This window comes from Nipponia nippon, unplaced genomic scaffold (assembly GCF_047370975.1).
Source record: "Nipponia nippon isolate SJK-2023a ecotype South Korea unplaced genomic scaffold, ASM4737097v1 scaffold_1, whole genome shotgun sequence".
Taxonomy (NCBI): Eukaryota; Metazoa; Chordata; class Aves; order Pelecaniformes; family Threskiornithidae; genus Nipponia; species Nipponia nippon.
The window spans coordinates 144,839,906-144,852,152 of NW_028262290.1; positions in this window are offsets into that span (position 1 = coordinate 144,839,906).

The window sequence follows — 12,247 nt, forward strand, 5'->3', positions numbered from 1 at the left end:
GGTAAGGTAACCTGTGAGAAATATAGAGACACTGTCTGAACATACAGACATGGTTAGGAAAGCCAAAGCCACCCTGAGTTGAGTCTGGTAAGGGATGTCAAGAGCAACAAGAAAGGCTTCCATAAACACATAAGGGGCAAAAGAAGACTAGGGAAAATGTGGTCCCCCTGCTGAACAGGGCAGGGGTCCTGGTGACACAGGACATGGACAAGGCTGAGGTATTGAATGCCTTCTTCACCTCAGTCTTTGCTAGCAAGACCCACCTTCAGGAATCCCCAGAGACCAGGGGGAAAGGTTGGAGCAAGGAAGATGTACCCTTGGTGGAAGAGGATCAGGTCAGAGAATATTTAAGCAAACTGGACATACATAAGGCTGTGGGCTCTGGTGGGATGCATCCATGAGTGCTGAGGGACCTGGCTGATGTCATTGTGAGGCCACTCTCAATTATTGTTGAATGATCATGGTGACTGGGATAGGTGCCTGAAAACTGAAGGAAAGCAAATGTTACTCCTATCTTCAAGAAAAGCAAGAAGGAGGACTCAGGAAACTACAGGCTGTGTCTGACACCAGTTCCCCTCACTGGGCCTGATCTTGATCCCCACCTTGGGGTTGATATCTTCGCCTGGCCTTGGCCCAGCCCCAGCACAGAATCATAGAGTGATTGAGGTTGGAAGAAGCCTCTGGAGGTCATCTGGTCCAACCCCTCTGCTCCAAGCAGGGCCACCTAGAGCCAGTTGCCCAGGACCATGTCCAGATGGCTTTTCAATATCTGCAAGGATCAAGGACCCCACAACCTCCCTGGGCAACCTCTGCCAGTGCTCAGTCACCCTCACAGTAAAAAAGTGTTTCCTGAGGTTCAAAGGGAACCTCCTGTATTTCGGTGTGTGCCCACTGCCTCTGGCCCTGTCACTGGGCACCACTGAGAAGAGCCTGGCTCTGTCTTCTTTGCACTTTTCAGGTATTTCTGTACATTGATGAGACCCCCTGAGCCTTCTCTTCTCCAGGCTGAGCAGTCCCAGTTCTCTCAGCCTTTCCTCATATGTGAGATGCTCCAGATCCTTAATCACCTTTGTGGCCCTTCGCTGGATTTCCTCCAATATGTCCATGTCTTTCTTGTACTGGGGAGTCCAGAACTGGACACAGAACTCCAGGTGTGGCCTCACCAGTGCTAAGTAGCAGGAAAGGATTGCCAGAAAAGCTGTCTGCAGTCCATGCACTCTTACACCAGCAGTGGTGGGGCCATGGAGGGCAGCACCCACTGGGGACAGAACGGAGGTGTGTAGGCATCATGTGAAGGGGTCTTATATTAATATCTTCCTGTAGAACCTCAAATATTTTGTTTGGGATTTGTTAGAGCCACCATTCCTTGTTACTTTGTTGTGTTTATGTTCTTTTTTTTTTTGTGTCCTAGCTTTTTCATTTATTCAAATGAGCAAATATACACATATTGTTGAAGTTGTGTGCTGTTGTTCTTGCTTCTCGATTTCTCGGGCCCTTGGCACTTCCTTCAACCCCTCAACTTCCCTTCTCTCCCCCCACAGTAGCCTGAAGTTCTGTGTAAAGGCAAGCAGACCCCTTTCTTGCAGAAGGGCCCAACACTAAATTTTGTGGGGATACTGCAGAAGGTCCTGCCCTGTTCTTCGCTCCTGAGACAAGAGCTCCCCTGAGGCTTCAGATAAGCAGAGGAGGCAGCAGAGGAGCAGAGCCTCCCTCCTGCTGTCCCTTGGCTGCCTGGCACTCAGCTCATCAAGGGCGCGTGGGAACTCTGGCTTCATGCGAGTACAGACCGAGACCCTCATTTACACCTTCACTGGTTGGTACTTTCAACGGCAGGAGAGCAGCACTGGCTGTAACACAGATGGGTATCCTGATGCCATGCATGACTGCATCATACTCAGCCAGTGTAACCTAGCCAGAGTCCATAGATGGCCTCCCTGCTCAACATGCCCCTGAAGGATTAGGCAGAGATCGCTCTGCTGACTGCGTGGTCGTAGCCCCTGCCATACACCGTATGAAGATCCCATTTGTAGTCCCCTCACAGGTGGGTGTCTGCAGGAGGTTGCATCGCTTTGGAGGGACCAGTGAGGTGGACCATAGGGAGGTGGTGAGTCTGGAGCCTAGCCTGGCACATCTCAGCTCCCGGTGCTGCTGCCCTCCCAAGCAGTGGGAGTGAGGTGCGTCGTGCTCAGGAGAGCACAGGGGCAGTATGTGTGTAACTCAGTCTGCATCACTTTGCCCAGAAACTGCAGGGCGAAAGCTTCCCGGTTTAAAACATGCTAGACTTTTTGTGTCCTTCCCTTGCTCCTGATGGTTCTCACACTGCTGCAGCTTCCAGGCTGGCTGGTAGTTCCAAGCAAAACAACAGGCATCACAGGCTTCTCACAATAGACCAGAGTCCCTTATATTCCATATCATCAGCCTCCAGTTGGAGGTGCACTTTACTACTTCGCACTTTGACATTAAGGTAAGGTATTATGTGGGTAAAAGCCTACATGAATAAATTCTGCAGGGTTTATTTGCCTGCAGTCTGAACGGAGCCTGCTGAAGCTGTTAAGGGGGTGAGCAGGAGACAGCAGCAATCTGAGCAGAGGTGGTAGAAGTGCCACAGGACCCAGAAAAGACAGATTGGTATAGGCTTGGTTATAAAAGGTTTGGAAACCCACTATTTTATGCATGAGACAAAGCAAAATACTGGGCTGGCCTTCTACCTTTGTTCAATCTCCTTTCCGTGTACACAAAGCAATTTCAAATAGAGGATTTGCTTTTCATCTCTCAAATATTATTTCTGTTCATCCAAGAAGCCCTTTCCCAAATGCACCATATATCACTGGGGACCTGCTCCACACTCCAAATGTTTTTTTCATGTAATAAATACTTGACATTTAGAAAAATCGCTTCTAAATTTACACAGTGCAGAGCTCACAGTTTGAGATTACCCTCTAAACACCCTGAAGTGCCAGGCGCATAAATAAATATCTTTGCAAATAGATTCTCAGTTATTAGTTTTGCAAGTGTATTTTCACTTCTTGGAGATGGCTGATTACTACAGAAGGGAAGAAACAGCTCTGGTTTAAATTAAATAGTAAGAAACTGCAGGAGAAAGGCTGATCAAAAATGTGAAGTTCTCTCCTTATTCTTTTGATTTGTTTTCTCTTTTCGTAGCTTAAGTTTCATAATACTGGTACTATACAGCTCAACTGTTCAGTTGTGCTTTACGTCATGGCCAACCAAGCATAGATCAAGCTGTGAAACAGCAGCAAGAGATAAACTGCATTTTTTACAGAAAGGAAAAGCTGTCTGTCTGCAGTTCATGCATGGTCTCCATCATACAAAACATAAGTGGGTCTCAAGACGTAGTGGATTTACCCTCATAACACTACTGGGAGAGGACCAAGCATTGCTGTTCCCTTTTTGCAGAGGGAATAATAGAGGACTAAGTGCTTGGCCACAGAGAAATCAAGGGACTGCTCACTATTATCGCTACACGGAGATTAAAAAGAAAAGATCCCTACAAATGCATCCTTCCCTCGGAACTGCCAAGTCTTGCCTCATTTCCAGGTGTGTGGAAAAGAAAGAGAGAAAAGATTCCTGTTAGCCACAAGTTCGTTAGCATCCCTTCTCACTATCACAGACGACCTGTGGACAGTGCCTGTGCTGCAGAGGCTGGCGTACTGATGCAGTTAATGGTGCCATGCAGGGATACAACCTCAGTCAATGAGCAAAGTGATCCTTTCAGTTACTTTAGCTGTCAAAACCCTAAACCTCTTGTTCAAGTTGGCTCTCTGTTGTCAGTGGAGGCATAACACCACTGCGGTGGATGGGATAAAGGGCCTGTTTCCAACAGTCCACTGACTACAGAAGACTACAGCAGCCCAGACAGTTAGCCTGGGGGCAGGCTGTATATGCCAGTCTCCTCTTCAGTACAGGCTGAGCCTTAGTGGCCAAAACCACAAGGGACCAGGGATCCTTGGGCATGTGCTCAGAGCTCTTGAGCTGAGGGCCTTCAGCTCGGGGACTGCCTGTGTTTTTCCATGAAGTCTGTGAGTCAGTAACAGCGATGACCATGATGATTACAGACTTTTGTTTTGGTTTGGATGTGCCAAAACATCGTTTCTTGGCCAAGTCAACACTTTAGTGAAACTAAAGTAGTTTGTCACTTTTTTTTGGGCAAATGACAGATGAAGCCATGTGGAATGGATTGAGTGTGGAGGTCCCTGTTAGCACAGAATCATGCTTTAGCTACTGCTTACCTCTTCCTCTGAGTGTGGATATACAGATTCAAGGAATATGCTGCCCAGTCAAATTTCATGACATCCTCTTCACTAATGTTGTATTACACTGAGAACTGGCTATTACTTACCTTTAGTTTTTGGATCTCTCAGGAAGATCTAGCCCACGGCTCCCAAAGCCCCTCAGACTCACAGGTACTTTATGGCTTGCTAATGAATTTATCCAAGTGAAGCGGTGGCAATCCCTAAGTGAAAGCAGTTTTACTTGCACTGCTAGACTGCTGAACTAAGCTAAAGCCAAAGTACAATAGGATTAAACTACTTTTAATGGATCTATTCAGGGCTGCACAACAGTTCAAGTACACAAATCCAATACTGATTTCAGCAGTGAACATTTCATAGAGAAAAAGAGCTTTTACATTCTGATTAACTTCTTGTGACCGTGAAAATTGTTTTAGAGATCAAAGAAATTAAGTTCACTATGTTTGTTATTCACAAAGGTACAGCTTCTTTCAGAGAATCCTTATCAACTTGATCTCATTATATGCTGTCTCTAAGTGATGTTATACAGTCTGCTACTTAGCTACTATGGCGCTGGTCATGAAGTCTAATGCCACAGGCATAATTATCAGGCCAGAGACAGGCCCTTGACTTTGTATGAATAAGGCAGATGGTAGCTCAGTCTGGGCTTGTACCTGTGCTTCACCAACACTGTGGGCTCTTAGGGTGGAGCATCAAACTACAGACATTATGGCCAAGCTAGTCACTCTACTCTCCCTTTATAAACTGGAGAGTCTAGGGCATGATTTATTACGTCCTAACATAGATACTTTAAAAAAGCCAGATGAATTATGCTCCACTTCTCTCCATAGAACGTAAAGGGAACCTACACTGATGAGTTTTGATTTCCATACCTGCATTCAGTCACATGGAGAGCACTTTTGGTGCCAAAATACATCTATTTCAGTTCACTGCTAGACTATACAGCGCTGAACTCCTGCGCTGGGCCACATTCCCCCCTCCTCTTTTCTTTTCCCCTGGTCTGAGGTCACTTTGCAGTGATCTTCCATCTCAGCTGATCTCTTGCTGTCTGGCTTTTGAAATTAATATCCTCAGCAAATCATTCAGCTCCTGCGGAGCACATACAACACAATCAGTATAATTACTTCACGTCACACCTCAGTTGTCACTTCAATGTAATCGACTGCAAGTAAGATGAACTTGAAAAGTGCTCTAAGTTAATGTTCTTAGAATTTCTATTTTAGACTCTTCTGAAAGATGTTAAGTATATTCAGAAAAAGATATTTCATCCTAGAAATTATTATCCATATTATAGAAGAGCGAATAGGGCCAACAGAGTTCAGAGCTCTATGATTAAGGCACTGTTAAAAAACATTCAATGTAGACAGGAAAAGGGTAGGACAGGAATGATGGGACTGATCTAATCGGTGTAGGTGTTTATGATGTAGAAATTTATATCCAAAGTAGTCACCCTGGCTATGAAGTAGCATCCTGTGCTCATGGACCATGGAGTGTAGCATACAAGTCACCCTACCTTGAATTGGAGACTTTGGTTGGTGAGATTAATCTCAGGCTATTTCCTTCTGCCACCTTGCTCAGCTTTACAGCAAGGCGAGATGCCCAAGGACACTGGTAGATCTGTGTCCCAGCTGCTAGATCTGCCTCCCACTCTGGCCCATCCAGTATTTCAACAAGTCTGGCTTTTTAAAAGGAAGTTATTTTACACCAGCATTTGATGGAGAACCGAATATTCAATGTCAGAGTACTGTAGTCTCTCATTTCAGGTCACTTAATAACCACACTCCCCTCATCCTCCCTTCATAACATTTCTCCGTGGCGCATCATGCATGAGCACATCCAGAGTATCTTATATTTTGTCTCTTACACTTCTATCCAATGTCCCAGAGAACATCATTGTCTTCTCTGAACCAGCTTTGAAACCTTTCCTGAGACTGTAGCAACTCTGTATTTTGGAAAAGCAGAACCAATTCATTTAAAATCCAGCTAGGATAAGAGACCTTTTGGTCCTCTTTTATATCATAAGCCAGCTTTAGGACATTCACCAAGGCAGCATGTCACCCAGCTCAACTCCTTCCTCTCCTACAGGTGACTCAGCCCCATCATTCCTACCGGTCGGGCGGGAGCCCTAGGCACCCAGCTGCTGACGGGCCTGGTGGGGGGCGGTGGGAGCCGGCGGGCAGGAGCTGCGCCCGTGCTCTGTTAGGGCAGGGGAAGCACGGGGCTGCAGCCCGCTCCCAGGCCCTGCCTGGGCTCACAGCAGGTTTTGCTCAAGGCGTATTGTTCAAGGCGAAGTGTCAGTTTCAGAGGGGCAGTCTGAATTGAGGGGCCATTACTGAGTGTTTTTACTTCGTTAAAGCTCCGCACATAATACAAGAGTCATTTTCTTCCTTATAAAGGAGATCAAAAGCGAAACAAAAAGAACTAATGCCCCTGCAGGTTTGGAGTCACACAAGCAGCACTGCCCTTAGAATTCAGTCAGATTATTTTTGCCCTAAAAGTCTCTCAAAATACCTAATAAAGTAATTTAGAAGATGAAAGTTATTCCATTTCTAATACTTATATCTTCTTCCCAGCACATCCAGCATTGCTTCTTCCAACGACAGTGGTGGGACGTGAGCTTCTGGACTAATTCAGCTTTGCTTCTCTGTGCTGCAGAAAACAGACAGCAGCTTAAATTTAGTCCTCACTGGGCTCTCTCTTTTCTTCACTTACATGATAAAAAGTGTTTCATCTGCATTTATATACTTAAGAGCTAATGCTTTCATTACGGTATCTCCATTAACCAGCCGGTTCCATCTATCAGTCTGCACAGGCCAGGAGATCTTAACACCCCTTTTCACTATTAATTGGCTCTGGCCACAGAGTGAGGACAACACAGGCACATGATACAGGACGGAAGAGGCAAGCTAAAATGTCTATGTTATCATCTCAAAACCTAGGCACATTCAGATACCAGAACATGGGCATACTGGGATCCTTGAGGAGGAGGCGATCCCCCCTCTCTTTTTAAAATGCTGATTGGTCTTCCTCAGCCCATATGTGCATTTCTCCAGGTTCTGGCTGTGATGTGGCCATGACCCCAGCTCCCCTAGCCCACTGCCATGGCTTTCAGCTTGTGGCCTAGTCTTTGGCCATTCTCTTCTTCTGGACTAATCCAGTCTCCTTAAGTTGCAACATCCTCACATGGCACTTTTGCCTAACAGTATTTTGAGGCAGGAGGAAAACCTAAGCTGGTCTTGGACAATCTTCTTCCTGGGAAAATTCCTTCTTAAGCCCTTCCAGCGGCAGGGACCATGTGTTTCCCATAGCAGGAGTGCCATCTTCATGGGAGATGCTCTGCCCCAGGAGGGTGGTTTGTGCTCGGTGTGATCCAGAGGTGCTCCAGCTGTTTGACAGGCATAACCCCAGTGCACAACTGCTTCCCTCCCGCTCTCCTCTTGCCCAGCCAGCTTTTTCCAGACTGCTCCCCTTCTAAGCAGGGGATGAGGAAGAGGCAATGCTTTGTCTGGGGCAGCACTCACTTATTCTGTACCTGGACCAAGCAGTCTTAATCACCAGGCAGTGCTCCTTTTTCAATGTTTAGCTGTTCATCAGCTAAATGTTTGAGATGGCTAAGCTCATTCTAAGACGCTTTTTTTCCACAGTAGAAATCACACTTCTGCTTTAGAAATGGTTCAGATTATGAGGACGCATTTGCATCTGCATCACTCGTATATACAATTCTAGCTGTTAGCACAGCAAACAAAAGAAACCCTTTGGTTTTGATCATATATGAAAGACTGACACGCTATGGGAAGGACAGAGGCCACAAAGACCCAGATCTTCATCTCTAGGCAGAAGCCACTTGGTGGTCTGTGAGGCCAGATAACAACTTTCAGTTCTAATCCTCTGTTCTGGCTGCAATAAAATTTGGCAATTGAAGTTCAGTCCCTAGAGGGCCCTAAAGGATAATAGTCCACAACACAAAACAGCTGCACGTACATATTTGACCTGATTTGATCGGACAGTCAGCTTCTATTTGGAGAAGTCACAGTAAGCAGAAGCTATATGGCTGCCTTCTGTCCAAAAGTAAAAAGTAAATGCTTTGAGGGAAAACGCTTTCTCTGAACTTCATCTGTTTGAAATTTGTTCACTACAAGTATCTGTGTGTGTGTCCTACAACCAAAACCTTCTTAAGGAAAAAAACCCACATAAACAAGCCACTGAAACATGTCTAAAGGGCTCCGAGATGCACATCTACGAGACGTGTACGCATGGTCAGCATTTTGTAGGAAAAAACTTCTGCATCAGTGGTTTTAACATTTTCAGTTAATCACTGTTTTCAAAGTGTTTGGTTATTTTTACAGATAGTTTTCAAATTTAATAGCTATTTTTAGTGAAAAATCTTTGCTTCTTGTTTGGGTCCTTTCCTTGTTTGATTTTTCTTCAATAAATAATTAAAAAAATATTTCAAGTCATTAGAAGTAAGGAAAGAAGCTGGTTAACTGTGTTGCCGTACAGGAAGGGAAAAGACTGAAATGACATGAAGGTATTAGTTCAGAAATGCATAGTTATACATGCACCAGTGCCCCAAACCCCCATACCTGTTTTTAAGCACAGCTTGCTTTTTCCCTTGCACGATTTTAAGGAACCGCCCATATTTCTATGGGCTGACACTGCTGTAGAGGAATCAGACTAACACATTTTCTACACTGCTGTGCCTCAGCAGACATGTTTTTGATTTTTAAGTCTCAGCAATTAAAAAACACATCACAATTATGCCTAATAAGTCTTTATTTCCAAACAGAAACTGCAAAAATATTCTATTACAGAACAAGTAACAAGTGCAGAATTCTAAGTATGCGTTATAGCAGTGAAACCATTGCCTCCTTGACAAAAAATCATTAGGCACTTAAAACATGAAAGCGAAGTACAAATTAAATCAGCCATAATGGATGACCCAACAATACAACTTCGTCTTGGTTTTCTGTAATAAAAGCACACACATGGTTGAGGGGCTTTCCGTGCCTCCTCCTAAATCCTGCGCACAGACACTTCTATGTTACGCTGCACACATTCTACTCGGACAACATCAAGTTCACATCTGAAAACATAAATAAGTTCAGCGTTGAGAGAATTTGAAAGAACCTTTTTGGAAACCGCAATAGCAGAGCCTAGGCTAGCAGCTTCACACAGAGCTTGGCGCATGTGGAGGAGCACAATTATACCAGCTCCAAGGGGGATAAGCTCTGCTCGGACAATTGCATCGGAAAGAATGGAGGCGAAATGAATGCAAACAACACACATCTTAGGAGACAATGAAACCTCTGGGCAAAAGCTACCACGGAAACTTTATGACATTACATTTTGACACATGGAACAGTCTCTGAAAAGAAAAAAAACATGTATTTGCCATCTCTTAGGAGCAGCCCCATGTAGAACCTCTCCATTCACCTATCTTCTCACTTGTAGTTCTTGAACTAAATCAGAAGCAGAGGTAGCCTCTTAGACCCACCTTAGAAAGGTAAATCTCAGCACCAAGTGTCCAAATGACTAATGAAAATAACCTTCTAGAAATCGGTCAGATAGATACCCTTAAAAGTGATTTTGGGTTGTACCACTGTTTTTTTAGGTGACATTATGTAACTTCCCCCGCAGTTTATTCTGGTAGCATAACATATAATTAATATTTTAAACAATTTTAATCAGATACTCAAAGAAAAGAATATTAAGAGTATTAACGTAAAGAATACATATGAAGCTACTATATAAAATGTGCATATAAAACATGCAGAAATTTCAGCTATTATACTTCAATTTCTCAAGAATTTAAGAATGGGTTTGTACCATAAGCACTAACAATGAATACACCAAGAAGGAGGTGCTTGTAGGGAATCACCTGACAGCCGAGCCAAGAGCTGAGCCTAGCAGGTTCTTGCACTACAGACTTGCTGTGAAGAATCTCCTCTTGTCAGGGACTAAAGTGAATAGTGAAGAATTTAAAACCAGCAATCTTGTCATAGACTAGACTACCCAGTCACAACCATTAGCATGATTCATTCTGATGGCTTCTTGCCGTGATGCCATGAATTCATGGTGGGATCATTAAACGCTTCCATCATGTGATTGAGTTTTTTCCCTCGCTGGAGAAAAGCAGCATGAAAAAAAGGCAAGACACAACACTACCAGGTGCAGCAACAAACAGCGATGTGGCATCCTGTATTGCTGAAGCTACAGCAGGATTTAGCAAAAGACAGCCCTGACTGTTTATTTGATGGCAATGCAAGGATGCCACTTCTCATATTTAACCTCAGGGGCTAAAAAAAATTCCAGCAGTTCTGGTACTTGCAATAAAGAAGCACGGCCAGACTGTTTGCATCCTTAAACCAGTATTTGCCAACACCTGCAACTGACGGGCAGTTATTGCTCACACACAGAGGGGTGTGAGCTCAGTAAATTACCACACATCACAGTAGTAAGTTTAGTTACTGTGTGGAGCTCCTTGGTGTATGGCAAACCCAAGCTGATGTACTCCCACCAGGTTAAGCTCGTCGCATTGCTTGAATTTGCTCAACACCGAGAGCATGCTGACAGGCTGCTACCCCAGCTGGACCAGTGCACGGTAACCCAGTAACCCGGGGTCATTCCCCTGGTGAGCTGGCGTTCCCAGAATAGGAAGGTATTCTGAAATGCGACTTTATGAAAGGAGACCGCTAAATAACAGCAATAGTTCCTTTGTTTAGTGGCATGCTGCAGATCGTTTCATGCTCTACTTGACCATTATGATAATTTAGAGCCAATTAAGAAATACTTTATGAAAATCTGGAACAAAGCTTAATAAATATAAATCTGCCCACTCATTGTGCTCTGTAGCTGAAAGCCCCAAATGATTTCTCCAGAGTACTCTGAGAGAACCGCAGCCTTTGAAACTTGGCTGTCCAGAAATTCAGAGAAGGATGATGTTCCTGCCTAAAATGACAGAATTCAAAATCAAGAGAGCCAGGCTTTATATGGTCAATACCTATACCTTTGTCACCGTTCTTGGCTAGCAGACCGAGAGATGAAAGAGATCAGCTGCTGAAGTACCACACGATGAGGGATTACCTGGGTGTGAATATTTCAAACTAAGATATATTTAACTAACAAGATCACGTGTAAGAAGCCTACTGCTTCAGAGTGTGCAACAACTGGCTATCAGCTGTTTGAAATAAAGCTGTTTGTTTCAGAATAAGCACTCCACAAAATATTCCTTGGGCTTGATCTCACACAGACTCCTGTACACAAGTGGACATGTGGACCTGAGAGTCCCTGGAGGAGCTACTGCATGGATGTTCAGGATCTCAATCCAGAAAGATCTCCAGGTTAAATGTTTTTTAAACCTAGATTGCTGTGTCAGGCTGTAGCTCCACCATGGAGTCTGTGCAGGGTCAAGGTCTAAGTGATCAATTAACCGATCCAGATACCAGCACTGGATAAAATCAAATAATACATAACAACAGGATTATTTTTTTCTTGTAGTTTGGGGAGCCCACAGAAGGTGCTAGGTCACCTAAATAATTTAGTTTCTTTTCCTGAATCACACAGGACAGAGAATTTCATCTTGACTCAAGCTTGGCAATATGGTCAGACATCTCACTACTGTACAAAGGAAAGAGAATCAAAGTGAGATTAACTGGTCTCAAAACTGCCAGACCTTGCGCAGCTCTGTTCTCTGCAGATGCTATTTGACATGCTGGGATTAGCAGACTAAAGCATAGGCGTGCTGAATAACGAGCAAGTTTATGCAAGTTTACTATCAGTGAACTGAGAAATAGTGTTTACAGTCAAACGTTTTTTATGGTTATCATTTCAGAACCTGCAGATGGTGGGCAGCTTGTTAAAATGACTGTAATGGGAAAACAGAGAAGGGGGAGCAACAATCAACCAGTGTAGTTACCTCGAGTCCATAGGCACCTTCTGTCACCGTGGGGAGAGACAGGCTCCTGCCCACCAGGATG